The sequence below is a fragment of the Geotrypetes seraphini genome, chromosome 5, assembly GCF_902459505.1.
Source record: "Geotrypetes seraphini chromosome 5, aGeoSer1.1, whole genome shotgun sequence".
Taxonomy (NCBI): domain Eukaryota; kingdom Metazoa; phylum Chordata; class Amphibia; order Gymnophiona; family Dermophiidae; genus Geotrypetes; species Geotrypetes seraphini.
The window spans coordinates 262,850,052-262,876,320 of NC_047088.1; the positions used below are offsets into that span (position 1 = coordinate 262,850,052).

The 26,269-nt window shown below is 44.7% G+C and overlaps 1 protein-coding gene across 5 annotated transcripts in view; it reads left to right on the top strand.

Annotated features, from left to right (window-relative positions):
- The window catches only part of VIL1 (villin 1), an 86,200-nt gene that overhangs the window by 314 nt on the left and 59,617 nt on the right, over positions 1-26,269 (top strand). For 2 of the 5 annotated variants that reach the window (XM_033945724.1, XM_033945729.1), the window contains exon 2: positions 5,929-6,056. The exons of 1 other annotated variant lie outside the window; for it this stretch is intronic. The gene's annotated coding sequence lies outside the window, so the exon portion shown is untranslated. Of the gene's footprint in view, positions 1-5,928; positions 6,057-9,014; positions 9,117-24,858; positions 24,885-26,269 lie in introns of those variants that run through there. 2 more of the 5 variants (XM_033945728.1, XM_033945726.1) reach the window with 2 other exon arrangements.

Genomic DNA, 26,269 nt, shown 5'->3' on the forward strand with positions numbered 1-26,269 from the left:
GTTAACCCTTTATTTGGCATTGCTGCTCAGAAACAACATGTGCCTTCTATGGCTCTTATGGAAGATTTGCATCTCCAAATGCCCGTTACGTGGCACTGTTGCTCTCGTTCAACCATCTGCCAATGAAAGAGTTAAATGATTTGCTATGAGGTTTCTTGTATTCAATATTTTTCAGAGTTGGAAATGACAGGATCATGCAGTCGGAGTTACTTTGATTAGCTGTTTAGCAGATCATTCCCTCTGTAATTCCCCCAACTGAGCACAGTGTATCGATGCACCTTCTTGTCCAGTTTGTCTATCTTGACTAGATTGTAAGCTCTTGTGAACAGGGACTGTCTCTTCTGTGTTTTGATGTACAGCGCTGCGTATGTCCAGTAGCGCTATAGAAATGATTCGGAGTAGTAGCATGGAATGTTGCTACTCTTTGGGGATTCTTCATGGAATGTTGCTACTCTTTGAGATTCTGGAATCTCGAAACTCTTTGGGGATTCCAAATAACAGCAACATTCCAGAATCTCAAAGAACAATAAAATTCTGGAATCCTGACTCGATCCGTTGGGCTCCGGCTCTGGCAGGGTTCAAATCCAAACTCCAATCCATCTTCTAAGCTCCGATATCTGTCTCCTCATTCCCTCTTTAATTCACCCATCTGAGCACTGTGTATTGATGCACCTTCTTGACTAGATTGTAAGCTCTTGTGAGCAGGGACTGTCCTGTGTTTTGATGTACAGCGCTGCATATGCCCAGTAGCGCTATAGAAATGCTTAGTAGTGGTATCTACCTAATAGTTCAGTAAATCTGGGGAAGCTATTAAGGGTGTCATCATTTAGTGTTTTGAATGCTAAGCAGCATAGTTTGAATTCTATTTGCTTTTCTATCCGTAGCCAGTTTAGCCCTATAAGCAGTGGTGTGACATGGTGAGATTTCAATTTGTAATATATGAGGCCCGCTGCTGTGTTTTGTATCGGCTTCGGTTGATCCACCATGAAAAAGGTGCAGAGAATCACAAGAGCTGTAGAGACCACATTGTCACTTGGACAGGGTGCAGCAGTTCCAGTTTATGGCACTAGAGGGAACTGTACGGCCTGGAAAACTCTGCTGTGTTGGCTTGCGAAGCTAGACCAGACCAATGGGATATGTGCCTGCCCTGCAGCCTCAGTATGCTCCAGCAAGAATGACCAAATCAAGTGACTCACTACAGAACTGACTTAATTCCAAACTTTAAGAGCCTGAATCGGAGGCACTTGCGGGCCAAACCCATGACCACATTTAACGACCCAGACCCAGTCTTCTCTTTTTCATCCTCCGAGACCAGAACACTACAGCCCTGGTCTGGAGGAACCAGGAGCGAAAACATAAGGATGAAGATGATGACCATTGGGATGGCGAAAAGGTCCCTTACTGAGCAAGGGAAACCCAATGTGTCCATGTAGCTCAGGGATCTCAAAGTCCCTCCTTGAGGGCCGCAATCCAGTCGGGTTTTCAGGATTTCCCCAATGAATATGCATTGAAAGCAGTCCATGCACATAGATCTCATGCATATTCATTGGGGAAATCCTGAAAACCCGACTGGATTGCGGTCCTCAAGGAGGGACTTTGAGACCCCTGATGTAGCTGGAGTAGTGCTTTGGGGGAGGGGGGGGGGGGCGTGCACAAGGGCTACAATAATGTCTAAGTTAAAGCCAATCAGCAGATTAGTGAGCTTGCTTGGGGCAGAATCCCCCCCAGTCTGGCTGTAGCCTGAAGGATGCTGGGTTGTATAGGAGACATAACCAGCAGAAGAAAGAGGTATTGATGTCCCTGTACAGGTCATTGGTGAGGCCCCGCCTGGAGTACTGTGTTCGGTTTTGGAGGCCGAATCTGGCTAAGGCTGTAAAAAGACTTGAAGCGGTCCAGATTAAAAAAATGACAGAAATGGTTTGGGGCTTGCGCCAAAAAACGTACACGAAGAGATTGGAAGACCTGAATATGTATCTCTAGAGGAGAGGAGGGATGGGGAGACGTTTAAATACTTGAAAGATATTAATATAGAAACAAATCTTTGCCAGAGAAAGGAAAATGGTAAAATTAGAGGGGGGTGGCAGACTTAGACGTAATGTTAGGAAATTCTTTTTCACAGAGAGGGTGCTAGATGCCTGGAATGTCCTCCCGAGGGAGGTGGTGGAGATTAAAATGGGGACAGAATTGAAAAAAGCGTGGGATGAACACAGAGGATCTCTAATTAGAACATGAATCGTAGAAAACAAACGAAAGTCAGTATGTGGTGATTTGGTTTAGGATGAGCTGGGGAGGGCTTTTCTAGAAGCTCCAGTGACAGGACGGAGTGGGCTCCAATGGCAACTCCTGCGAAAATCATGTTCCTTAGTCCATTGCCATGAACACTTTCTCTCTGAGTCATACTATACTTTATTGCTGGCAGAACTGTTAACGCTGCATCTTCCACGGGGCGGGGTGGAGGTGTTCACCTCATCTACCCATTCATGTTCTGTGGTGCCAGGGTCCACCATCATCCTCAGGAACAGGGTGTAAAGTGCACTGGTTCCTGGAACGCTCTGCCATATGGTAAAGGACAGGCCCAGGCTCTCCTAACATCCAGGGATGCTTTTCAGTTAGGGAAGTGCTAGAAATCCATTCTCATGTGCACTTCTTAAACCATTTGTTTGCTTTGTCTTTGTTCAGGTGGCAAAGACAGGCAGGATTAACCCTTTGGGCACAAGCAAATGAGCAGGTCGGGCTCCCAACATAATATGGCCACCGGTGCAATGTCTCTACCTCCCACCCCTGGAAACAGCACGTTCATCATGCCCCACCCCTCAGCTGATTCTCCCCCTCTGCTGCGCTTCCTCTATGGCTGGAACTGGGTGGGGCTGGTGGGCTCAGATTATAGAGCAGAGGAGACAAATGATTGACCCTCGATCCCAACTAATGGGAACCTTTTGCGATCACAAGTGCTCAGAGATGCGGAATCCTCATAGAGAATAAATCCCCGGCAAGTCCCAAGTACTAAAACTTAGACTGTGAGCCCACTAGGGATAGAGAAAGGACCTGCATATAGGCCGGGATTCTCTAACTGATGCCGTTGTAGGCGGCTACCGATCACATGTCAATTACATGATGGCACCAGTTAGAGAATTGTGCCTCTGGCAAAGGTAGGCCCTGGAAATGTAGGCCTTTACTACTAATCATTTCTATACTGGACATACGCAGCGCTGTACGTCAAAACACAGAAGAGACAGTCCCTGCTCAGAAGAGCTTACAATCTAGTCAAGAAGGTGCATCAATACACAGTGCTCAGGTGGGGGAATTACAGAGGGAATGAAGAGACAGATATCGGAGCTTAGAAGGTGGGCTGGAGTTTGGAATTGACAGCATGTTCAAAGAAGTGGGGTTTGAGTCTGGATTTGAATACTCTCAGAGAATGAGCCTGATGTATCGAGTCAGGATTCCAGAATGTTATTGTTCTATGAGATTCTGGAATGTTGCTGTTCTTTGGAATCTCCAAAGAGCAGCAACATTCCATGAAGAATCTGCAAAGAGTAGCAACATTCCATGCTACTACTCCAAATAATTTCTATAGCGCTACTGGACATACGCAGCGCTGTTTGTCAAAACACAGAAGAGACAGTCCCTGCTCAGAAGAGCTTACAATCTAGTCAAGAAGGTGCATCAATACACAGTGCTCAGGTGGGGGAATTACAGAGGGAATGAGGAGACAGATATCGGAGCTTAGAAGGTGGGCTGGAGTTTGGAATTGAACCCTGCCAGAGCCGGAGCCCAACGGATCGAGTCATGATTCTGGAATGTTATTGTTCTTTGAGATTCTGGAATGTTGCTATTATTTGGAATCCCCAAAGAGTATCGAGATTCCAGAATCTCAAAGAGTAGCAACATTCCATGCTACTACTACTACTAATTATTTCTACTGGACATACACAGCGCTGTACGTCAAAACACAGAAGAGACAGTCCCTGCTCACAAGAGCTTACAATCTAGTCAAGACAGACAAACTGCACAAGAAGGCGCATCAATACATACATCATACAGCTGCATTATGATGTCATCAAGAATTCTGGGTATGACCCAGATGCATTGTGATGTCACTGCGTGTTCAGACAGCTTCTACTCTTCCTAATCATTTCTATAGTGCTACTGAACACACACAGCGCTGTACGTCAAAACACAGAAGAGACAGTTCCTGCTCAAAAGAGCTTACAATCTAGTCAAGAAGGTGCATCAATACACAGTGCTCAGGTGGGGGAATTACAGAGGGAATGATCTGCGAATCATGGTAACTCTGACTGCCTGATCTTGTCTTTCCCATCTCTGAAACACATAAACATGAAACCTTTGAACTTTGCATAAATTGTGGCCTGGTGCCTGATTAATAAAGAATTCCACTTTGATTTCTGCTTGCTTTTTGCTTTTCGAAAAGTGGTATCTACCCCGCTGCCATATATCCCTGCCAAAAATCTGTGGTTGCCCTGCAATCTCTTCTTCAATTTAGACAAGACACAACCCGTTTCCTTGGCCCATCCCTCCCTCCTGCAGATGGGATGATAGTTGGAGGGAAGTGAGGCCATCTGCCATCTCAGCTCCCAGTTCATGGGGAAGAGCATGTTATAGGTGCATATTTTTAGCAGCCAATGGCTTTGAGTCCATCTGTGCAGGGGAGATAAGATATGCTGTAACCACTCCCCTGGCTGTAAGGTAATAAATCAGTGCCTCCCTCCTTTCCTGCACTTCACTTTGGACTGAGGGAACAGAAGAAGGGGAAGTGGCTACAGTTTGTTGGGTCCTCAGTGACACCTTTCTTGCCAAGACAGCCGGCATGATCCATTCCAGATTATGGGAAAGACTAGAAAGCAAGGGGGAGAGGGGGGTGTTAAGGTCAGTGTCAGGGTTTGTGGTGCCCTCCTCCTGTCCCTCCCCTCCCTCCATCCCCCCTGTCTACCAAGTTCCTTTTTATTTATTTATGGCCTTTTAGAAGAAACTCACCCAAGGTAAAACCAGAGGACATAATTTGAGGTTGAGGGGTGGTAGATTCAGGGGCAATGTTAGGAAATTCTACTTTACGGAGAGGGTAGTGGATGCCTGGAATGCGCTCCCGAGAGAGGTGGTGGAGAGGAAAACGGTGATGGAGTTCAAAGAAGCGTAGGATGAACACAGAGGATCTAGAATCAGAAAATAATAGTAAATATTGAACTAAGGCCAGTACTGGGCAGACTTGCACGGTCTGTGTCTGTATATGGCCGTTTGGGGGAGGATGGGCTGGGGAGGGCTTCAATGGCTGGGAGGGTGTAGATGGGCTGGAGTAGGTTTTAACGGAGATTTCGGCAGTTGGAACCCAAGCACAGTACCGGGTAGAGCTTTGGATTCTTGCCCAGAAATAGCTAAGAAGAAACAATTAAAAAATTTAAATTGAATCAGGTTGGGCAGACTGGATGGACCATTCAGGTCTTTATCTGCCATCATCTACTATGTTACTATGTAAGCTAGTGTACAACAAGAATAATCCAGAGCCAGGCAACAGATGATTCCATCAGTACAAATATCCAAATAACCCTTCACATCAATTTAATGTAATTTGGGTATTGCATTCCAAACATCTACCATCCTCTCCGAGAAAAAAGTACTTCCTGACGTTATTTCTGAGTCTGACCCCCTGCAATTTAAATTCATGTCCTCTATAACATAAAACTCACTTTTATACCGCAAATACCCATAAATTCTGTGCAGTTCACAAAAGATTATTAGTACAAAAGATGAGAAGAAAGGCCGAGCATGCCTAATTTTCAAAGTATTCAGCAAAAAGATACGTTTTGGAGACACATCGAAATTGTAGATAAGAGTCAGTCAGCGTAATTAAGAAAGTCAAATCCCTATCCCATAATGCTGCTTGAAATCTTTTTTATTTACAACCCTTGGCAGATGGAAAAGAGAATAGTGGAGTGTTTGGAGTTATTGAATGTAAATGAGTCCAAGACCTGCCAATACCTTACAACAGAGACAACCAAACTTGAACTTCATCAACGCTTCCATTGGTAGCCAATGCAATGGTAAGGTGTAATATGATCCTCTGAAGTATTTGAATATCTGTATCATATCATCCCTGTTTCTCATTTCTTCCATGGTCTTCAAGTCTCTCCTCGTGTGTCTTGGAGCGCAAACCCAGTACCATTTTTTATCACCCTTCTCTGAATTGCTCCAACTCTTTTTACATCCGTAGGAAGAAAAGACCTCCAAAGCTGAACACAATAGTCCAAGTGGGGCCTCACCAATGGCATTAATAATAATAATAATAATTTATTTTCTCTTATACCGCCCAACCGGAAGTTCCGGGCAGTTCACAGCAAGAGAACTGAGACATATCAGCGAAGACACAAAATACAGTAGAATTCAGTGGAATACAATATGATACAGTACAATGTAATATAATGTGAAATCATCGCATAAATTTACCAAACAAATAGGTTATTATCGATTTTCTGAACTCAAGGTACGATTGGGATTGGGCAATTAGAGGACACAGCCAAGAGTTCATTTTCCCCGCTCAATGCAGCCCAGCATCCTTCTGGCCGTGGCCACCGCCTTGTCGCGTTGTTTCAGCACCTTGAGATCCTCAGTCAGCATCACCTCAAGGTTAGGGTTACCAGTTTTCTGCAATGAAAATCCGGACCCATGGCCACGCCCCCCCAGGGCCACCCCATTCCACCCATGTCACGCCCCGTTCTGGCCCCAGCCCCACCCCCTCAACCTGTTCACTTGTCGGGAGGCATCTGCGCATACGCTGGTATGACACAACGATATCACGTGCATGTGCGCATATGTATGAAGCCATCGCGTTGTATCCATGCTGTGTGCAGATACCATCCCGTCGCTGCTGGCTGGAAGCTATTCAAAACTCAGACAAAGTGCTGGGTTTTGAAAAGCCATCCGGACCCCCGGACATGTCCTCGAACAGGAGGACACATCCGGGAACGTCCAGACATCTGGTAACCATAGGCAAGGTCCTTGCTTACTAATCTCTCACCTCACCTCCTATCTCATACATCACCTTTGGATTTCGGCACCTCTCTGCATGTCTTGCCATTAACTGCCAGACCTCTGACCGTTCTAATTTTTGGAGATCTCTTCTCATGGTTTCTCCTTCCTTTAGGGATCCACGCTATTGGTTATCTTTGTGTCATCTGCAAAAAGGCAAACTTTTCCTTTTAACCCTTTTACGAGATCTCTCACAAATATATTAAATAGAACTGGCCCCTGGGGCACTCCACTACTCACCTTCTTTTCCTCCGAGCAATTCCATTTCCCACCACCCTTCATCACCTGTCAGTTTACCAGTTTCCAATCCAGTTCACCACTTTGGGTCCTACGTTCAGCCCTCTCAGCTTATTCAAGTCTTTTGTGAGGAACCATATCAAATACCACTGAAATCCAAGAGAATGACATTGAGCACATATCCTTCATCCAGTTCTTTGGTCATCCAGTCAAAGAAATCGATCAGATAGTAAAGTTATGTTGCCTTGGATCCTGCAGCCCTTCAGAGTCTAGAATGTTAACTAACTTTTCCTAAGAAGATAAGAATTATTGCTGCCGGCTCAGACCACTGGTCCATCGTGCCCAGCAGTCTGCTCACACGGCGGCCCGTAGGTCAAAGACCAGTGCCCTAACTGAGACTAGCCTTATCTGCGTACATTCTGGTTCAGCAGGAACTTATCCAACCTTGTCTTGAATCCCTGGAGGGTGTTTTCCCCTATGACAGCTTCCGAAAGAGTGTTCCACTTTTCTACCACGCTCTAGGTGAAGAAGAACCTCCTTACGTTTGTATGGAATCTATCCCCTTTCAACTTTAGAGAGTGCCCTCTCGTTCTCTCTACCTCGGAGAGGATGAACAACCTGTCTTTATCTACTAAGTCTATTCCCTTCATTATCTTGAATGTTTCGATCATATCCCCTTTCAGTCTCCTCTTTTCAAGGGAGAAAAGGCCCAGTTTCTCTAATCTCTCACAGTACGGCAGCTCCTCCAGCCCCTTAACCATTGTAGTCACTCTTTTCTGGACCCTTTCAACTAGTACTATGTCCTTCTTCATGTGATTTCAATATTTTTCCTACCATAGGCGTGAGACTTATTGGGCTACAGTTTCCCATTTCTTACCTGTCTCTGCTTTGCAAAACATAGTAACATAGTAAATGACGGCAGATAAAGACCTGAATGGTCCTTCCAGTCTGCCCAACCGTATATGTTCTATAATTTAATAATTGAATTGAAATTATCCTTTTTCTTAGATATTTCTGGGCCAGAAAGCCAGAGCTCTGCCCGGTACTGTGCTTAGGTTCCATCTACTGGATCCTCTATCAAAGCTCCCTCCAGCCCTTCTAAACCAACCCAACCCATCCTCAACTGAATGGCCATATATGCAACACAGACCGTACATGTCTGCCCAGTACTGGCTCTAGTTCTTCAATATATATCCATTATTTTCTGATCCTCTGTGTTCATCCCATGCTTTTTTGAACTCCGTCACAGTTTTCCTCTCCACCACCTCCCTTGGGAGGCCATTCCAGGCATCGACCACCCTCTCTGTAAAGAATAATTTCCTTACATTGCTCTTGAGTCTCCCACCCCTCATCCTCAAATTATGTCCTCTGGTTTTACCATTTTCCTTTCTCCAGAATAGATTTTGTTCTATGTTAATATTTTTTCAAGTATTTGAACGCCTGTATAATATCTCTCCTGTCCCTCCTTTCCTCTAGGGACCACATCCACTCATCTCCAATCCAATCTCATCTTCAAGATCTATTAAATAAATTTAATCTAATCTAATCAGGATTTCTTAATCACTCTTTTCCAGTATAGGTTCAAGGCGATTTACAAGTTAAGAGGCCCTTGTAGCAACATGGGGAGATTACAGAATAAAGATGGAGAAGTTTATACTGTTCCAGGGGGATAAGAATACATTATTGCAGGAGAGAAATTTACAATATAAGGAAGAAGAAGGTTATACTCTTGCAGAGGAACAAGAATACATAGTAGCTGAGTTACATTGTGAAAGAGGGATACATTAATGCAGGAGAATTGGAACATTATGGTCATTAATTGGAAAGGAACTTGTCAGGTAAGATTTCAGTTTTTTTCTGAAGGCGAGGTAGTTTAGTTCAGATCTTATGGGTGTTGGAAGGGGGTTCCAGGTGCATGTGGTGATGTAGGTGAAGTGTTGAATGAATGCCACTCCCTTGGAGGAAGAGATGAGTATTTGATAGGTGCTGTTCATCCTGGTTGAGGATTTCTCTGACTTCCTGGGGTGTACATATCCCGTCTGGCCCCACAGCTTTCTCCCCCTTCAGATTTTCTAGTTGTTTATAAACTCCAGTTCCAGATATACCCCTCAGCAGCAAACTGTGGTCTTTCTCCAGGATTTTCTTCCATGAATACTGATGAGAAGTATTTGTTTAGTACGCTCTCACTTTGTCTTCATCACTCTCCATAAAACCATTTTCCGCATCTTTCAGTCTTGCCATTTCATTCCTAGGCTTTCTCCTTTCCCCAAAATATCTGAAAAGGTTTTGTCACCTCTCTTTACATCTTCAGCCATTTTTTCTTCTGCCTGTGCATTTGCTAGCTGTATTTCCCTCTTTGCTTCATTGAGTTAAATCCAGTAATCTTGTACATGATCCTTTTGCTGGATTTTTCTGTTATTTCTTGAACAAGCCTCTTTTGACCTTATTTTTCAGCCACTTGTCCTATTTATCTTGTTTTTCTTTACTTTCCTTGTATAAAAATCGGTTGTCATATTTACAGTATAGAAGCTTTCACCTTGGACTAGGGGAGATATGATAGAGGTCTATAAAATACCGAGTGGAGTGGAAAAGGTAGATGTGAATCACTTGTTTATTTTTTCCAAAAATACTAAGACTAGGGGGCATGCAATGAAGCTACTAAGAAGTAAAATTGAAACAAGCTGGTGAAAATATTTTATCACTCAACGTGTAATTAAACTGTGAAATTTGGTGCCAGAGAATGTGGTAAAAGCGGTTAGCTTAACAGGGTTTAAAAATGGTTTTTGCTAATTTCATAAAAGAAAAGTCCATAAGCTATTATAAAGATGGACATGAGAAAATCAACTGCTTATTTCTAGGATAAGCAGGATAAAATCTGCTTTACTCTTTCGGGATCCTGCCAGGTACTTGTTGGAAACAGGATACTAGGCACAATGGACCCTTATGTTCACAAATGTTTGGCTTCCGTCATGGTCAGTTTCAGCCGAAAACAAAACCATAGCCATAGCCTTTTGGCTGAAACTGAAATGATCAGAAAAAAGGATTCTGTGCCAGTTTGGCCTCTGGTGGTAGATACACCATGGCCATGTGCATTAGAGAATGACATGGTGACAGAATTTGTCACCGGCCTTGTCCCCGTCTCCACGGCATCTTTTTCAAGCATCAATGGACCTTCATCAGATTTATCATCTTTGAATATCAAATGGCTGTAATCCCTCAGTAATTCCACTTTTCTCTCATTTCTGTCTATACACTCACTACTGCCATTTTGATTTTCTTGAAAAAAAAAATCTATGGGATAATCAGAACAAGTCCACACATACAGAAGAGTAAAAGCAGAACTGGATTAGTCTGTGGACTCAGATGTCCACCCACTGGGCCAGCCCTGCCTTTGAGCTCCGCCTTCCAGTGTAGCCTGATGGGCTCTCCTCCAGCAAAGAGCAGATATGGAGTTGCAAAATCAGAAGTGGATTGTAAACTCAGGATGACATGGAGTTAGATGAGCTTCAATCTACAGCAGGAGTTCTCTAGTCCCGTGGTATTCAACCCAGTCCTGAGGGACCACCTGACAAGTCGGGTTTTCAGGATATCCACAATGAATATGGATGACAGAGACTTTGAAAACTCGACTGGCCAGGTGGTCCCTCAGGACTAGGTTGAATACCACTGCTCTAGTCTACCCAGTCCTTGGGACACATCAGAATAGTCTGGTTTGCATGATATCCATAGTGAATAAGCAAAAGATAAATTTGCATGTGCTATCTTCATTTTATGCAAATTTGTCTCATGTGTTTTCAGTGTGGATATCATGAAAACCAGACTGGCCTGGAGTGCCCTGAGGACTGGATTGAGAACTCCTGATCTACACAGAGATGCCAAGTTGCTCAGTTCCAGGCTGGAGACTTTTTGACCAGTCCTGGTTTTGAACTTACAGCCCAGAGAAGTGTGGGATTTGTACTGCCTGATCCTGCCCACTGAAATCAGTACTGCAAGTCCCATAATGCACCAGAATGAGGTAGTAATACATCAAGTCTGGAACTGGGTAACTTGGCAGCTCTATTTTGCTGGTAGATGAACACAAGTTCAAACAAACAAGATGAGATTTGAAGAGACAGAAGATAACTGGGGTTCCCAGTGCCCATTCTTTATGTGGAACTGTGCTCTAATTAAACCAGCCCACAGGACACTGGAAAGAGGGGGTGGGGGGGGGAGGAAGGGAGGCTCTCTAGTTTGGCAACACAAGAAGATTCAGTTTTAATCTGACTTCAGTGCTTGTATATCTACTTTTCTTTACAGGAAGCAGCTCTAAAAACATAGAAACATGATGGCAGATAAAGGCCAAATGGCCCATCTAGTCTGCCCACCCGCAGTAACCATTATCTCTTTCTCTCTTCAAGAGATCCCACCCAGGCACTTTTGAATTCAGACACAGTCTCTGTTTCCACCACCTCATCTGGGAGACTGTTCCACACATCTACTATCCTTTCTGTGAAAAAGTATTTCCTTAGATTACTCCGGAGCCTATCATTTCTTAATTTCATCTAATGTCTTCTCATTGCAGAGTTTCCTTTCAAATGAAAGAGAGACGACTCATGCACATTTATATTATGTAGGTATTTAAAAGTCTCTCCCTCTCCCATCTTTCCTCCAAAGTATACAGATTGAGATCTTTAAGTCTGTCCCCATATGATAAAGAGCATTGATCTTTTTAATAGTCACCCTCTAGACTTACTCCATCCTTTTTATATCTTTTTGAAGGTTTGGCCTCCAGAATTGTACACAATATTCTAAACGAGGTCTCACCAGAGTCTTATTCAGGGGCATCAATACCTCCTTTTTCCTACTGGCTAAACCTCTCCTTATGCAACCTAGCATCCTTCTAGCTTTCGCCGTCACCTGTTCAACCTGTTTGGCCACCTTAAGATCATCACATACAATCCCACCCAAGTCCCGCTCTTCCGTCGTGCACATAAGCTCTTCACCCCCTAAACTGTACCGTTCCCTCGGGTTTTGCAACCCAAATGCATGACCTTGCATTTCTTAGCATTAAATTTTAGCTGCCAATTTTCAGGCCATTCTTCAAGTTTTGCCAGATCTTTCTTCATGTTATTCACACCATCCGGCGCGTTTACTCTATTGCAGATTTTGGTATCATCCACAAAGAGGCAAATCTTACCCGACAACCCTTCAGCAATATTAAGAACAAAACCTTGAGGCATACCACCGGTAACATCCCTTTTCTCAGAGCGATCTCCATTGATCACTACCCTCTGTCGCCTTTCAACCTGTTCCTGACCCAGCCCGTCACTTTGGGACCCATCCCGAGGGCACTCAGTTTATTTATTAGACGTCTGTGTGGAACACTGTCAAAGGCTTTGCTAAAATATAAATACACCACATCTAGCACATTCCCTCTATCCAATTCTCTGGTCACCCAGTCAAGAAATTGATCAGATTTGTCTGACAAGACCTACCTCTAGTCAATCCATGTTGCCTCCGGTCCTGTAATCCACAGGATTCCAGAAATGACCATTCTCCGTTTTAAAAGTGTTTCCATTCCAAGGGGGGGGGGGGGGAGAAGTGGGGAAGGGGAGGGGGAAAGGGGGGAAGTGGGGAAGGGGAGGGGAGTGGGAGGGTATAAGATGTTTTGCAATGGGTCATTTAGAAATATTTTTCACTCCCAACTCTAGAGACTCGCTGAAAAGGTCAGTCAGCAGAGTCACCAGAACTTCCCTAAGTTCCTTCAGCACCCTCGGATGTATACCATCCAGCCCCATCGCTTTGTCTACCTTTATTTTAGCTAGCTCCTCATGAACACAACCCTCTGAAAATTGATCAGGGCCTATTGCTTCTCCATCTCTATTCATGATGCAAAGTGCCATGCAAGGCTCAGAGCTGTTCGAGAATGGAGAAAGTAAGGGGGTGGGGCAGTGCCAGGTTATCCTGCCCACATTAAAAAGTAGGGGAAGTCATGGTGACTAGTGATAAACAGAAGTGGAGAGAGCGGTGTGGGACTCCCCCGGGGCGCTGCATGCCACAGGAACACCTGCGTCTCATCAACTGTGTGTGTTGTGTGGCACAGTCTTTGTAACAGAGGAAAGACAATCTCATTGTTATAGCAGACTAAACCAAAGAACATTGCAGACAGATGGCAGAGTGACAGACCCCATAGTGTGACAGACCCTAGAACTCTGACTGGAGACTCCGCAGTGTGGCAGACCCTACGAGTCTGAATGGAGATCCCACAGTGTGACAGACCCTACGAGTATGACTGGAGACCCCGCAGTGTGACAGGCCCTATGAGTCTGAATGGAGATCCCACAGTGTGACAGACCCTACGAGTATGACTGGAGACCCCGCGGTGTGGCAGACCCTATGAGTATGACTGGAGACCCCACACTGAATGGAGACTCCATAGTGTAACAGACCCTACGAGTATGACTGGAGACCCCGCAGTGTGACAGACCCTACGAGTATGACTGGAGACCCCGCAGTGTGACAGGCCCTACGAGTATGACTGGAGACCCCGCAGTGTGACAGGCCCTATGAGTCTGAATGGAGATCCCACAGTGTGACAGACCCTACGAGTATGACTGGAGACCCCGCAGTGTGACAGACCCTATGAGTCTGAATGGAGATCCCACAGTGTGACAGACCCTACGAGTATGACTGGAGACCCCGCAGTGTGACAGACCCTATGAGTCTGACTGGAGACCCCGCGGTGTGGCAGACCCTATGAGTATGACTGGAGACCCCACACTGAATGGAGACTCCATAGTGTAACAGACCCTACGAGTATGACTGGAGACCCCGCAGTGTGACAGACCCTACGAGTATGACTGGAGACCCCGCAGTGTGACAGGCCCTACGAGTATGACTGGAGACCCCGCAGTGTGGGAGGCCCTATGAGTCTGAATGGAGATCCCACAGTGTGACAGACCCTACGAGTATGACTGGAGACCCCGCAGTGTGACAGACCCTATGAGTCTGAATGGAGATCCCACAGTGTGACAGACCCTACGAGTATGACTGGAGACCCCGCAGTGTGACAGACCCTATGAGTCTGACTGGAGACCCTGCGGTGTGGCAGACCCTATGAGTATGACTGGAGACCCCACACTGAATGGAGACTCCATAGTGTGACAGACCCTACGAGTATGACTGGAGACCCCGCAGTGTGACAGACCCTATGAGTCTGACTGGAGACCCCGCGGTGTGGCAGACCCTATGAGTATGACTGGAGACCCCACACTGAATGGAGACTCCATAGTGTAACAGACCCTACGAGTATGACTGGAGACCCCGCAGTGTGACAGACCCTACGAGTATGACTGGAGACCCCGCAGTGTGACAGGCCCTACGAGTATGACTGGAGACCCCGCAGTGTGACAGGCCCTACGAGTCTGAATGGAGATCCCACAGTGTGACAGACCCTACGAGTATGACTGGAGACCCCGCAGTGTGACAGGCCCTATGAGTCTGAATGGAGATCCCACAGTGTGACAGACCCTACGAGTATGACTGGAGACCCCGCGGTGTGGCAGACCCTATGAGTATGACTGGAGACCCCACACTGAATGGAGACTCCATAGTGTAACAGACCCTACGAGTATGACTGGAGACCCCGCAGTGTGACAGACCCTACGAGTATGACTGGAGACCCCGCAGTGTGACAGGCCCTACGAGTATGACTGGAGACCCCGCAGTGTGACAGGCCCTATGAGTCTGAATGGAGATCCCACAGTGTGACAGACCCTACGAGTATGACTGGAGACCCCGCAGTGTGACAGACCCTATGAGTCTGAATGGAGATCCCACAGTGTGACAGACCCTACGAGTATGACTGGAGACCCCGCAGTGTGACAGACCCTATGAGTCTGACTGGAGACCCCGCGGTGTGGCAGACCCTATGAGTATGACTGGAGACCCCACACTGAATGGAGACTCCATAGTGTAACAGACCCTACGAGTATGACTGGAGACCCCGCAGTGTGACAGACCCTACGAGTATGACTGGAGACCCCGCAGTGTGACAGGCCCTACGAGTATGACTGGAGACCCCGCAGTGTGACAGGCCCTATGAGTCTGAATGGAGATCCCACAGTGTGACAGACCCTACGAGTATGACTGGAGACCCCGCAGTGTGACAGACCCTATGAGTCTGAATGGAGATCCCACAGTGTGACAGACCCTACGAGTATGACTGGAGACCCCGCAGTGTGACAGACCCTATGAGTCTGACTGGAGACCCTGCGGTGTGGCAGACCCTATGAGTATGACTGGAGACCCCACACTGAATGGAGACTCCATAGTGTAACAGACCCTACGAGTATGACTGGAGACCCCGCAGTGTTACAGACCCTACGAGTATGACTGGAGACCCCGCAGTGTGACAGGCCCTATGAGTCTGACTGGAGACCCCGCAGTGTGACAGACCCTACGAGTATGACTGGAGACCCCGCAGTGTGACAGGCCCTACGAGTATGACTGGAGACCCCGCAGTGTGACAGACCCTATGAGTCTGACTGGAGACCCCGCGGTGTGGCAGACCCTATGAGTATGACTGGAGACCCCACACTGAATGGAGACTCCATAGTGTAACAGACCCTACGAGTATGACTGGAGACCCCGCAGTGTTACAGACCCTACGAGTATGACTGGAGACCCCGCAGTGTGACAGGCCCTATGAGTCTGACTGGAGACCCCGCAGTGTGACAGACCCTACGAGTATGACTGGAGACCCCGCAGTGTGACAGGCCCTACGAGTATGACTGGAGACCCCGCAGTGTGACAGGCCCTATGAGTCTGACTGGAGACCCCGCAGTGTGACAGACCCTACGAGTATGACTGGAGACCCCGCAGTGTGACAGACCCTATGAGTCTGACTGGAGACCCCGCGGTGTGGCAGACCCTATGAGTATGACTGGAGACCCCACACTGAATGGAGACTCCATAGTGTAACAGACCCTACGAGTATGACTGGAGACCCCGCAGTGTTACAGACCCTACGAGTATGACTGGAGACCCCGCAGTGTTACAGACCCTACGAGTATGACTGGAGACCCCGCAGTGTTACAGACCCTACGAGTATGACTGGAGACCACGCAGTGTGACAGACCCTATGAGTCTGACTGGAGACCCCGCGGTGTGACAGACCCTACGAGTCTGAATGGAGACCCCGCAGTGTGACAGGCCCTATGAGTCTGACTGGAGACCCCGCAGTGTGACAGACCAGCAGCATGACATTTGCAAATGCCGAATTAGCTTGCATCTTCCTGAGCCCAGGTGTGCAGTTGTTTTTTTTTTTTTTGTAAGTAAGCAGCAATTAATCTGATGAGCCCTATTAAGTGAGAATGTGTATCTCGAGGGACAAGGAGGGAGAACTCTTGAGCTCAGCCTGCCCTACGTCTGCGTATCATGCTGCCCTTATATGGGAACACAGGACCTACCCAATGCCAAGCGGAGGTGGGGACAAAGGTCATTCTCCCTTGCAAGAGAGCTCTGCCACACAGGTACAAGGCGGCTCCCAGGTGTGCGCTCTGCAGAGAAGAGATCCTGGCACACAGGCAGACTCAGCAAGGAAGGTAGGAGTCAAAACACTTCTTAGTGACAGTTAATGCCCACACTTGAGGTATCTGGAGTGCGTGTGTGTTGTGCCACATCTACGAACCTGCTGGGCCACTGCCGAGTGACATTTCTGTGACTTTCACCAGTCCTAGTGGTTCTTTGGAGGTGATGCCATCCTACAAGGATGTGAACATGCAGGGAGGATGAGCGGTGTGTGTATGTCTTCTTGTGTTGTTCAGGTAACATCTGGCAGTGAATGTGACATGGACGGCGTGACTGTTTTGTCCTGTGATGGCCACAGAAGGCTCTTTCAATTCTGTTTCCTTGGGACGATTTGCGCCCACCCTCCCGTGCACACGTTTTGCACAGCAGAGCTGGGTCACTACAGCGTGTTTACATACCAGCTGTGCGGGCCAGACCTGAAGTGGCAGGACTTGCAGGGCGAAGCTGGACTTTCATTTCAGAGGGCAAAGCTGAGTTCCAGACTCAGCGACGTGTGGTACTGCCAAATGAGAAGGGCCTTGTAATGTGACGAGTCTGGAAGCGGGATCTGAATCTGGTGCAAACATCTACCTCGGGATGGATGGACCTGTACAAAATCTATGTTAGAACACCTCTTCCCCTCCCCCTAGCTTCCTTCTGTCTGGTGTGCGATGAGGGCATCATATTCTGAAATGGACCCTTGTAACCAGGAGAAAGAAAACCCGCGTCTCAGTCTCGAGGATTTGTTCCTTGATATTAGGACATCCTTGAAGTATTAATTGCTATTCTTTAATCTTCGGCGCTGGGTGCATTGATATATATAAAAGTGATTAATTATTAAGACTAGTACCTACCAAAGGGTTTCAGAGGCCACTTCCTGGAAAGGTTGTAGGAGCTCTGGGAGAGGGAAGCGAACACAGCCCAAAAAATGGAAGGAAGAGCATAGGATGAAGTTAAGAGGTGATAGGCTCCGGAGTAATCTAAGGAAATACCTTTTTATAGCAAGGGGGGTAGATATGTGGAAGAGTCTCCCGGTAGAGGTGGTAGAGACAGAGATTGTGTCTGAATTCCGCACAGAGTTTCAACTCGGTATTGTTTTCAGTTTTTAATCCACGTGTTCTCATCTCAGGACTTTTAGGGACCCCTGAGGAAGACAGCATTGTCGAAACACGAATCTTGTTGGGTCCACAGCTCTCAATGGTTTGGGTCTCAGATATATTTTATGTGGATTATCAAATTGTATATTCTTAAATAAAGCCTGCATCTTGAACATCACCATCTCCACAGAGTTTTCGTTTTCGCTGGATTTGCATTTTCTGTGGAATTAAGGGTCAATTTTTTGCTTGTATTGTTGTCCTCTTTTTTTTTTTTTTTCCATTTAATTTTAGTCAGAGCTGAAAATCCAAGTTCGCAAAGATTAGAAGATCCAAAGCGGTAACAAAGCCCTGATTGTTTTGTTGCTCAAGTTAGGATAATTCCTGCACAAAAAATTAAACTAAAATTACTTGGCGTTAGTTTTCAAAGACCAATCACATCAAAGAATGGTGCTTGCCCGGGCAATTATAGCCTTATGCACACGTAAACGCTCATAATATTGACAGACTCTTGCGTACACAACGTACATGTCATCTAGTCTCGTGTACACTTATGAAGGGAATTTTTTAGAAATAAAGTAAAATTCTGGACTCTCTCGGGCCACAAAGTTCGAGAGACACCACCTTGACTGAATCTCTTTAGAAAGGCAGTTAATAAATCCCAAGAAATATATAAATACATGGGTGCGTGCATGCGTTTTCGCCGGGATCTGTTGTCTCTGCCCTGTTTTGGTGCCTTGCATCCATTAGAATACTTTTATATGCTTATTGTTGTATATTTCAGCTGAATTTTTATCACCCGGTTCTACCTGTTCTTCCTCGGAAGCTCTTCTATTTGTCATTTTGTTTTTGCTTTTCTAAAATCAATAAAAATATTTGAACTAAAAAAAAAAAATATGGTGGACTAAATATCCAAATAATTTGTTTTTCCTGTTTTTAGGTGTTTCTATTATGTTTAATTGATCTATTCAAGTTGTAATTATTCTGCTTGATTGTAATAACAAAGTTTTTATAAATTTTTTTTAATAAAGAATCATTTTATATGCTGAATATTAAGCGTAGAAATAGTACTTTAAACCTCCATTTTACAAAACTATGATAGTGGTTTCTTTTTAAAAAAAAAAATTATAATTGATAGTGGTTTCGAGCCCAAGCCAGCACGCTGAATGCTCTGCGCTGTTCCCATCAGGAGCCTATCGGCCTGCGCTAAGAACTGCTATTGCAATTTTGTAAAAGGGGGAGGGGGTGCACATTAGCACGCCCTAAACTGGCTACCACGCCTTAGTCAAAGGACCCCTAGGTTTCATATATAGAATTCCCTCGACGGTGTCTCTTTTTTTTTTTTAATTAAGGTCCAATTCTTTGCAACGCCCTGCCTGCTTATTTCCGGAAGGAGTGCTCTTTAATTCGTCATCGGAAACAGCTTAAAGCATATTTATTCAAGCGAGCCTTTCCAGGTTCACCCTTGGAAGTGGTTGTTTAAAGGTGTTTTATTATAAATTGTGGGTTCTTTCTATCCTATTTATGGGGTTCTTTTATGCTTAGATTGCTTTGTAATTTTGCGGTATATCAAATCAATCTGTAATCTGTTATCTTTCTACTTTTCTCTTTCTTCCATCATCACTTCCTCATCCTTCTCCCTTTCAGATTGATGCCTTTCTCTCCCCCCTCCCCCCCCCCTCCTCTCATCCTATGCACCATCACAGCCTAGAGCTCCCAGACAATCAAAGAGCACAAGCTGGCTTCTCCTGCCCTCTGTAGCATGAAGCACTGTTGAGGAGAGGATGACAGCTATGAGCCCAGGGGTCCTGCATTAGCAGCTGGAAGTACGCTACTGACTTTTCCACTGCTTTTGACAACTATGTGTGCATACGACCCCTTTCATTTGCATGCACCTGGTTTTAATATTTGCATTTTACAGCTTTGTAAAATAGGGACTTTTATGCAGAATAAAAGTTTAAGTGTTGGCTTATGCATGTTTTAAACCCAAATGATTTTGAGCCAATTCGGGGCTTAGGCCCCTCCAACTACATCCCAAGATGCGTTGGGAGGGGGAAGACCCGTCATTCTGAGCATGCGGCCCTAAAGGCAGAAGGGAGTGGACTTCCCTCCTGCCAATTTGTCATCCGAAGGTATGGGGAATGTGGGGAGAAGTGCTGCTGAACATCCAGAAAGTTGGTTTTGATTATTGGCACTTGGACATCCCTGCTATTAGGACATCCAAGTGCTGACTTGGTCTGGTTTTTGGACATTTCAAAGTTTTGGTTTTGAGTCTCATAGTTTTTTTTACATTTTCTAGACTCAATATGTAAAAGTTAAAAATATAATTAAAATTATATATGACAGCTATGAGCTTCTCCATCTATCTTCCCATTCCTAACCGCCACCTCCCTACAATAGTCGGGCCCAGCCAACCCTGTTTTCCACAATTCCCATGAGTCCATGCAGTTAATGTGTTTTCAACTTTCTTTAGCAAAAACCTGAAATCATGACTCTTCCAGAAATAAGAACATAAGAATTGCCATCAAGGTCCATCAAGCACACTATCCTGTTTCCAACAGTGGCCAAGGAGTAAAACAGATTTTATGCTGCTTATCCTAGGAATAAGCAGTAGATTTAACCAAACCATCTCAATAATGGCCTATGGACTTTTCTTTTTGGAAATTATTCAAACCTTTTTTAAACCCCGCTAAACTAACTGATCTCACCACATTCTCCATCAACCAAATCTAGAGTTTAATTACACATTGTGTGAAGAAATATTTTCTCTGGTTTAAATCTACTACTTAGTAGCTTCATCGCATGTCCCCTAGTCCTAGTATTTTTGGAAAGAGTGAACGAGCAATTCACATCTACCCTTTCCGCTCCACCATCGAGCGATCCAAGGGCATTATAACATTTTCATCTTTGTTTTCCATTCCTTTCCTGATAATTCCTAACATTCGATTTGCTTTCTTAACCGCCACCACACATTCAGCTGAGGGTTTCAACGTATTCTCAACAACGACACCTAGAATCCTCTTCCTGGACAGTGACTCCTAACACAGATGTAGCTATAGTTCGGGTTAGGAGTTCAGCTTGACTGTGCCCTTGCCCTGTATGTCTACTATTGTGAGGCGAAAATGTTATCTGTAACTCACTGTATCAGTTGTCTGTGTTGGGAGTATAATTTGACCCTGTCATGCATTCTATGTCTAATTTTGTGTTGCAACCTGCCTTGAACGTCGCTTCCAAGGATTTGGCAGGGTATAAGACCACTTATAATATAACTTGGCTGCTTTATTAACAAAATATTGAATATTCGTAAACAGGAAAGTTTCCACACCATGTCTCACAGCATTCTTAGTAAAGAAAAGAGAGCTGATTTGCAACTCTTAAACGTGTTTGCAGAACAGAAAGGCCATGACCTCCTCCTCCAGTCTGGATTTAGGCCAGGTATTGCTGAGGGGAGGGTGAATGATCTTAGCAGAGACTCAGATAAAAAGGCATCTTTAGTCCTTATCCTAGCTGATAACTCAGTGGCCTTTAGCACCATCAAGTATAATATCCTACTTCAAAGACCTGCCAAGCTAAGTGTTGTGGCCCAGTATTTTCATTCCTTTCTGATAGGTTTCTAGTGGTAACACAGCAAAGCGCAAAGTCCTACAGGGCTCAGGTTTGTCCCCAGCCCTATTAAAACAAATTTTTTAGAAGTCTTTTATAGGAACGTGTCACAATATCACAAATGTAATAACTTCACTCTTTACATTTCAAGATGTCCCCAGCCCTCTTTTGGGGTTTCATTTTATTGCTTCTCTAATGACACACCATTATTCTGTCCTCTCAGAATGGATGGGATTTAAACCCCTGTCTGAATCTTTCCACGAGACGGTTTGGTAAAATCCCTGTTCAGATTTCAATCATCCTGTAGGTATTAGAAGATTTGGTGCTTCCTGTGGAAGACTGAGTGAGGAGTCTGGACATAATATTAGACTTGAAACTCAGTATGAAAGCTAATCTCTTGGTAGTGTCATGGAGTGTTAATCTGACTCTCTGTAGTGAACTAACTCATACGAGCTATGGTGTTATGATGTGGTAATGTCATCTCTCTGTAAAAAAGGTTAGGTGATTTAGAATAATGCAGTGTGTCTAATTACAGGTAGCGAGCAGAGAAAGAGAGAGACTCAGGGCTAGATTCTCAAAACTTCGTGGTAAAAACCAATGGGCTGCCATCGCAGCCATTGTTGAAGCGATTTCAAAAAGGCGAGACATTTTCAAAACACAGCGCATGCAAATGAGGTTGGCAGAGAGTAGCAAAAGTTCGCTAAATTTACATGAGATGAGTTGCTGGTGATAGCGATCGGCACATGTGCAGATTACACCACGACGCCATGTAGCTGCACCTATGGATGATATAGGTGAATATCGGGGGCGGTGTGTCAATCGTAGGCGTGCCAGAGTTATTGGATGAATGGGAAGGGAAGAGAGGAGAGATGATGCAATGTCAGCTTTCAACAAGCGTGCATAAATAAGACTTGCCTTTTCTCCCCCCAAAACAACTATATAATTCATGTGAAAGTAGTGTTTTATTATGGTTGTTAATTGGAAATAAATGTGATGAGGTTGATAACCAGCTTCTAGGGTGCTAATGGATCATGAGACTGTTTGCTGGAGGGAGGGGAAAGCAGTGAAGCTAGACATATATGGGGAGGGAGAGGGTTAACAGCAGACCATGAGATCCTCTCTATGATATGAGTTTTAAATACAAAAACTGAGAGGAGCTCAGAAAGGTTAAGTGCTTGGTGTAAAGTCAGAATATGGAATGAACCCCTAACCTTCAGGCTCCTCACACATCACATAAGAATAGCCTTACTGGGTCAGACCATCGGTCCATCAAGCCCAGTTGCCCGTTCTCACGGTGGCCAAACCAGGTCCCTAGTACCTGGCCAAAACCCAAGGAGTAGCAACATTCCATACAGAATCTCAAAGAATAACAAGATTCCGGAATCCCAGAGAGTAACAAGATTCTAGAACCCCAAAGAGTAGCAACATTCCATACAGAATCTCAAAGAATAGCAAGATTCCGAAATCCCAGAGAGTAACAAGATTCTAGAATCCCAAAGAGTAGCAACATTCCATACAGAATCTCAAAGAATAGCAAGATTCCGGAATCCCAGAGAGTAACAAGATTCTAGAATCCCAAAGAGTGGCAACATTCCATACAGAATGTCAAAGAATAGCAGGATTCTGGAATCCTAGAGAGTAACAATATTCTAGAATCCCAAAGAGTAATAAAAGATTCTAGAACCCACAAAGACTATCAAGATTCCATACAGAATCTCAAAGAATAGCAAGATTCCGGAATCCCAGAGAGTAACAAGATTCTACAACCCCAAAGAGTAGCAACATTCCATACAGAATCTCAAAGAATAGCAAAATTCCTGAATCCCAGAGAGTAACAAGAGTCTAGAATCCCAAAGAGTAGCAACATTCCATACAGAATCTCAAAGAATAGCAAGATTCCGGAATCCCAGAGAGTAATAAGATTCTAGAATCCCAAAGAGTAGCAACATTCCATACAGAATCTCAAAGAATAGCAAGATTCCGGAATCCCAGAGAGTAATAAGATTCTAGAATCCCAAAGAGTAGCAACATTCCATACAGAATCTCAAAGAACAGCAAGATTCCGGAATCCCAGAGAGTAACAAGATTCTAGAATCCCAAAGAGTAGCAACATTCCATACAGAATCTCAAAGAACAGCAAGATTCCGGAATCCCAGAGAGTAACAAGATTCTAGAATCCCAAAGAGTAGCAACATTCCATGCTCCCGATCCAGGGCAAGCAGTGGTTTCCCCCATGTCTTAATGACAGACTATGGACTTTTCCTGCAGGAACTTGTCCAAACCTTTCTTAAAACCAGCTACGCTATCCGCTCTTACCACAACCTCTGGCAACGAGTTCCAGAGCTTAACTATTCTCTTAGTTGAAAAAAATTTCCTCCAAATGGTTTTAAAAAGTATTTCCGTATAACTTCATCGAATGTCCCCTAGTCTTTGTAATTTTTGACAGAGTGAAAAATCGATCCACTTGTACCCGTTCTACTCCACTCAGGATTTTGTAGACTTCAATCCTATCTCCCCTCAGCCGTCTCTTTTCCAAGCTGAAGAACCCTAACCGTTTTAGTCTTTCCTCATATGAGAGGAGTTCCCTCCCCTTTATCATCTTAGTCGCTCGTCTTTGAATCTTTTCTAGTGCCGCTATATCTTTCTTGAGAGAAGGAGACCAGAACTGAACGCAATACTCCAGATGAGGTTGCACCATGGAGCGATACAGGGGCATTATAACATTCTTAGAACTGTTAACCATCCCTTTTAAAATAATTCCTAGCATCTTGTTTGCTTTTTTGGCTGCTGCCACACATTGGGCGAAAGGTTTCATCATATTGTCTACAATGACACCCAGATCCCTTTCTTGGGGGCTAACCCCCAAGGTGGACTCTAGCATCTGGAAACTGTGATTTGGGTTATTCTTCCCAATGTGCATCACTTTGCATTTGTCCACATTAAATTTAATCTGCCACTTGGACGCCCAGTCTTCCAATTTCCTAAGGTCCACCTGCAATTTTTCACAATCCTCATGTGTTTTAACAACTTTGAACAGTTTAGTGTCATCTGCAAATTTAATCACTTCACTCGTTGTTCCAATTTCCAGATCATTTATAAATAAGTTAAATAGCACCGGTCCCAGTACAGACCCCTGTGGCACTCCACTGTTTACTCTCCTCCATTGAGAAAAATGACCATTTAACCTTACCCTCTGTTTTCTATCTGATAACCAATTCCCAATCCACAACTGAACTTTGCCTCCTATCCGATGACTCTTTTTAATTTTCTCAGGCACCTTTCATGAGGAACTTTGTCAAAAGCTTTCTGAAAATCTAGATACACCGGCTCGCCACTTTCGCCATCTGTTGTAACTTGTGGGTAAGTGAATCAAACAATCCACTTGCTTGTTCATCTTGTCATATTGTCGCTGGAGGTGGGCTACTTTTCCGTGGCCCATCCTTTAGTGGTAATACTTCTCTTTAAAGAAATTTGGTGGGTTTAAGTCCTGTTCCATATTTCTGTACAGTATGTTGTGAGTTTTAAGATTGTTGGGAGTTGTGATCAAATTGGCTGCATCAGTAGAAACTCAAAGGGTAGCTTTTATCCCTAACTATCTGGGTAGTTTAACTTTGATTGCAGCCTGTTTCAACCTGATTTCTCTGGGTCCACTTTAAATATGTCTTGCGACACGGTCCGTGTTTCGAATGACATTCCTTCCTCAGGGGTCCAGAATGTTCTGTCCCTTGAAAAAACCAGGAGCCTTTCGCCATTCATCACTTTAAAAATTCACACTAAATCGTTGAAACCGCAGATCTGCTGAATGTAGAGTCTTGGCACTCACTCTCTAACTCAGGAGTGTCAAAGTCCCTCCTGGAGGGCCGCAATCCAGTCGGGTTTTCAGGATTTTCCCAATGAATATGCATGAGATCTATTTGCATGCACTGCTTTCATTGTATCCTAATAGATCTCATGCATATTCATTGGGGAAATCCTGAAAACCCGACTGGATTGCGGCCCTCCAGGAGGGACTTTGACACCCCTGGTCTAATGTGACCCCTAAACTATCTTTCTGACTCTGAGGCTGCACTTGAACTGTTTATCCTTTGTCAGGTGGGGAGTTTAGTTCCTTGTTTTGTCGAGAGAGAGCTTAGCTCTTTCTTTAAGATTCTGGTGTGTCAACAGCGTGGCTGGACTCTTAGATGGGCTGGTCCTAATGTTCTTGCATCCCTCGGGTTTCATTAGTGGAGCTGGTGTCTAAGTGACAGGGGGCTTTCTCTGTGATTCAGTGCTGAGGACTGGATGAATTAGTCGAATTCCCAAAAGCAACTTAAAGCCCTTGGAAAGCAGAAGTGATTCCTATGAATGAATTATTTTTTTTTTTTTTTGGGGGGGGGGGGGGGTTGGAGATCAGAAGTGTGTTTATGAATATTTTGTAATGTGTTTGGAGGCAGACATGATTCCTTGGTAATGTGTTTGGAAATCAGAAGTAATTCTTGTGAATAAGGGTTGTTTTTATATTTTATTTATGATTTTAGAGAAAGGAATTAGGACTTGTAAACTGTCCTTTTGCTATGCAACCACACTCAGAGTGGTCTACATACAGGTAGTTCAAGCATGTTCTCTATCTGTCTCGGTGGGCTCACTGCTTATCTAATGTACCTGGGACAGTGGAGGATTAAGTGACATGCCCAGGGTCACAAGGACTTTGTCATGTGCTTTCAATTTTAAAATTATTTTATTGTTTTTAATGCTATATAAAATTT